At 48.4% G+C, this 3780-nt stretch overlaps 1 pseudogene; it reads left to right on the top strand.

The window, feature by feature from the left end:
* Positions 1–603: 603 nt before the first annotated feature.
* Positions 604–722, top strand: LOC136642363 (5S ribosomal RNA; annotated as a pseudogene).
* Positions 723–3780: the final 3058 nt, after the last annotated feature.

Here is a 3780-nt window from a genome sequence, read left to right as displayed (position 1 = left end):
TTAAAATGTCACTTCATATTGTATCACGTGACAGCACTTCTGGGTTCTCCTCGGAGGAGGGAGCACTCACTGCTGTATCTTGGTGCCCCCTGTTCCTTCTCCAGTGGAGATTCTCCTGGAAGGGGAGCCTCCACAGGAGAAAGAATAGGGGGTGTGAACACCTCCTCCTCCAAGGAGGACCCAGAAGTGACTACTTTGTGGTACAAAGTGGTTGCTTCTGGATTCTCCCTGGAGAAGGGGCATGCCCTGCAGCTGCTTCTCACCCCCATCCTTGAAGGGGAGCCTCCAGAGGAAAAGGAATAGGGGGCACAAAGCCACCATCACCTCCTTCTCCAGGGAGAACGTATGACTGCCTTGCTCTGCTTGTGGTTTCTCCCCAGAGGAGGGGTACATGCTGCAGTGGCTTCATACCTCTGTTTCTTTTCCACAGGAAAAAGAGTGGGGGTGTGAAGCCTCCTCTGTAACTAGGGCAGAGCCTGAGGGCAGTCATGGTGTAGCCTGGGTGTGACAGCCAGGGCAAGTGCCCCTCAGTCTCCACCCTGGTTATGCCTCTGGTCTCCTACGTGTAGTGTGCAGGCTTGTTGCTTGTATTACATTTTTTAGTTCAGCAAGGATGTTACCCTGCACATGCTTGATCTCGTCTGATCTCGGAAGCTAAGCAGGGTCAGGCCTGGTTAGTACTTGGATGGGAGACCACCTGGGAATACCAGATGCTGTAGGCTTATACCATAGTCTTTCGAGACTGAAGGTTGCCAACCAATCAAGGATTTCACTGTGTTTAAGGAAGAAACACAAAAATGAAGGGAATGGAATGGGCATGGGGGGGCTGCTTCAGTATTTGAATAGTGCCCCCCCATATCCACGCTTTCTGTATCTGCGGGGTATGTGTGCATGGCAGATCCATTCTTCCTAGGAGTCTGACTCAGGCTCTGGCCCCCCCCACAAGCCTTTCAAATGTTTCTTTCTAATATTACATTTGATGATGTGCTGGGTCATAACTTCATGGTGAATCTTCCTTAGCCCAGTTCCCGGGGGGTTTGGGAAGGTGCTCCAGCTGCACCTTCCATTGGGGCATCTGGTGGTGGAGATGGTGGGCTTCCTGATAAGTTCAGGATTTCATAGCTGGCCAAAGACAAAGTGCTGCTCAAAGTGCAGAATGAGTTCAAGGATGTTTGTGACACATGAGAATGGCACCAAGTGGACACAAGGATATACCAGGCATTAGAACTCCAACTCACTGATGAGCAGAATGAAACAGCTGAGCATTGCAGAGAGGCTTCTTCTATTATTATTAACAGTATTTATATACCACTTTTCAACTGAAAGTTCACAAAGCGGTTTACAGAGAAAAATCAAATAACTAAATGGCTCCCTGTCCCAAAAGGGCTCACAATCTAAAAAGATGCAAATGAATAGCAGCAGACAGCCACTAGAACAGACAGTGCTGGGGGTGAGGTGGGCTAGTTACTCTCCCCCTGCTAAAAAAAGGAGCACCCACTTGAAAAAGTGCCTCTTACCCAATTAGCAGGGGTGCATACACACTTCCTACACATTTATGCACATATGCACTTCCTACATGCATACACATATGCATTCTAGGTGCATACACACTTCCAAAGAACCCATAATCAATGCCGTGAGATGTGTAATGGGCTCATCCCTCCAGATATAGGATGTCAGGGCTGATGTAGCCACAGAAGGGAGCAAAACATGGCAGGCGTCATGCTTCTATGATGTCATATTCTCCATACCTTCATGCTATGAGTCTAAGGTTGATGCTATAGGGTAGTGCCTCTCTGTGACTGCAGCAAAAGGCTGCCACTAACTTCCCTCTTCCAGCCTTCTTCTTCTTCCTGCAGTATATCTTGCTGTAGTTTATGTTGGAGTAGATCAATAATGCTGCAAAGACGAGATGAAAGACCGTGTGAACTGATGCAAGAAAGCCAAAGGACCTTCTACTTCCCGTGAGGTCTCAAAGAGAGAGGCTGCTCACCAGCCCATATCTCTTCCTTTGTCGAGTGCCTGGCTGTGGAGCCACAAACCTGTTACACAAATGGGAAAAGGACAAAACATTTATGATGTGCAGGATATCTGCTCTTTGTTTCTTTTGAATTCATATGTTATTTTTCAGTTACAGATTGCTACACACATTCCACTGCAGCTGGATTCTTAGGGGATTCCCCAGGTGTGAGGGCTACTTTTAAGTAAGTAACGTTGGTGTAAGTTCCAAACAACACAGTCGTGGAACATGCTGGAATCCCTAGCATGTATGCACTGCTGAAACAGAGACGCCTGCGTTGGCTCGGTCATGTGGTGAGAATGGATGATGGCCGGATCCCAAAGGATCTCCTCTATGGAGAACTCGTGCAAGGAAAGCGCCCTACAGGTAGACCACAGCTGCGATACAAGGACATCTGCAAGAGGGATCTGAAGGCCTTAGGAGTGGACCTCAACAAGTGGGAAACCCTGGCCTCTGAGCGGCCCGCTTGGAGGCAGGCTGTGCAGCATGGCCTTTCCCAGTTTGAAGAGACACTTGGCCAACAGTCTGGGGCTAAGAGGCAAAGAAGGAAGGCCCATAGCCAGGGAGACAGACCAGGGACAGACTGCACTTGCTCCTGTTGTGGAAGGGATTGTCACTCCCGGATTGGCCTTTTCAGCCACACTAGACGCTGTTCCAGAACCACCATTCAAAGCGCGATACCAGAGTCTTTCGAGACTGAAGGTTGCCAACATGGGAGGGCTACTTTTCATTTGGGTGAGGTTTTCTCAAGGACACTTGCTTCCATATAAGCTCTCAAACTTTGGATGGTGGCAGTGTGAGCTACCTTTTCCTTGTTCACTTCCAGTTAACTGGGCGAAGCAAGGAGGTAGGTTTCAGTCATTGACTGCTAGGTGCTCCACCTGCCAGTCCCTTCTCCATTCACTTACATGTGTGAACAGTCCTAGGGTCTGAACCTGAGAGTTCTGGTAACCCTTGTTAATGGTCCTCAGGTTTAGGCCAAAAAGCTAGTTCTTACATTCCGAAGAGAACACTAGTGAACAGGTTCAGTTCCTCCTCCTTGAGTGAGGTATTGACAGATCCTTCAGCGAGACCCCTAAGTCAGACCAGGACTCAACTTTCCTCCCATACGGAGGCTTTTCCCTTAGCCAAGAGTGGTAAGCCAAGCTAAAACCCCAGATGGTGAAGAGAAACAGAAACAGGCGCTGCTCCAGCCCTGCAACAAAGTCACAGTAGGGCATGTCCATCACAAACAGAAACATGATGCTGCTTGTGACCAAAGACCAGGAACTGCTCTGGAAGTTTCTAGACTCTCCTTGGAAAAAAAATTCTGACATCACAAGGAGCCTAGCCTTGATTGGCTCAGGAGACCTTTGTGATGACTGACTTCACAGCTGACTTCACAATTATGATGTAAAAAATGGACCTCAGGGCAGCTTAGTTGGGGGGGGGGGTGTTGCATTTGTATTAGTTGCATTTTACTACTTGTGTTTTATTAGAAGTTACAAATTGCATTTGTATTAGTTGGAGAGCAGGGCCCATGGGGGGGTGCAGGGGTAATTTGTACGCAGGTCCTGGGTCAAAAAGGAAGCTCAGGAACCAAAGGAGAGAGTAAAAAATTTCCTGGGATCTTACATTTTCTGATCTCGCCAGGGCCTGTGAGACAGAGGTGCAGGGACTACATTGCACCTGGGCCCAGGGTCAAAAAAGGAGCCTGGGAGCCAATGGAGGGGAGCTGGAAATTTCCTGGAATCTCAGAAAATGTTTGCATATATTGAAGG

Source organism: Tiliqua scincoides, chromosome 2, assembly GCF_035046505.1.
Source record: "Tiliqua scincoides isolate rTilSci1 chromosome 2, rTilSci1.hap2, whole genome shotgun sequence".
Taxonomy (NCBI): domain Eukaryota; kingdom Metazoa; phylum Chordata; class Lepidosauria; order Squamata; family Scincidae; genus Tiliqua; species Tiliqua scincoides.
This window is presented reverse-complemented; position numbering and strand designations above follow the sequence as displayed.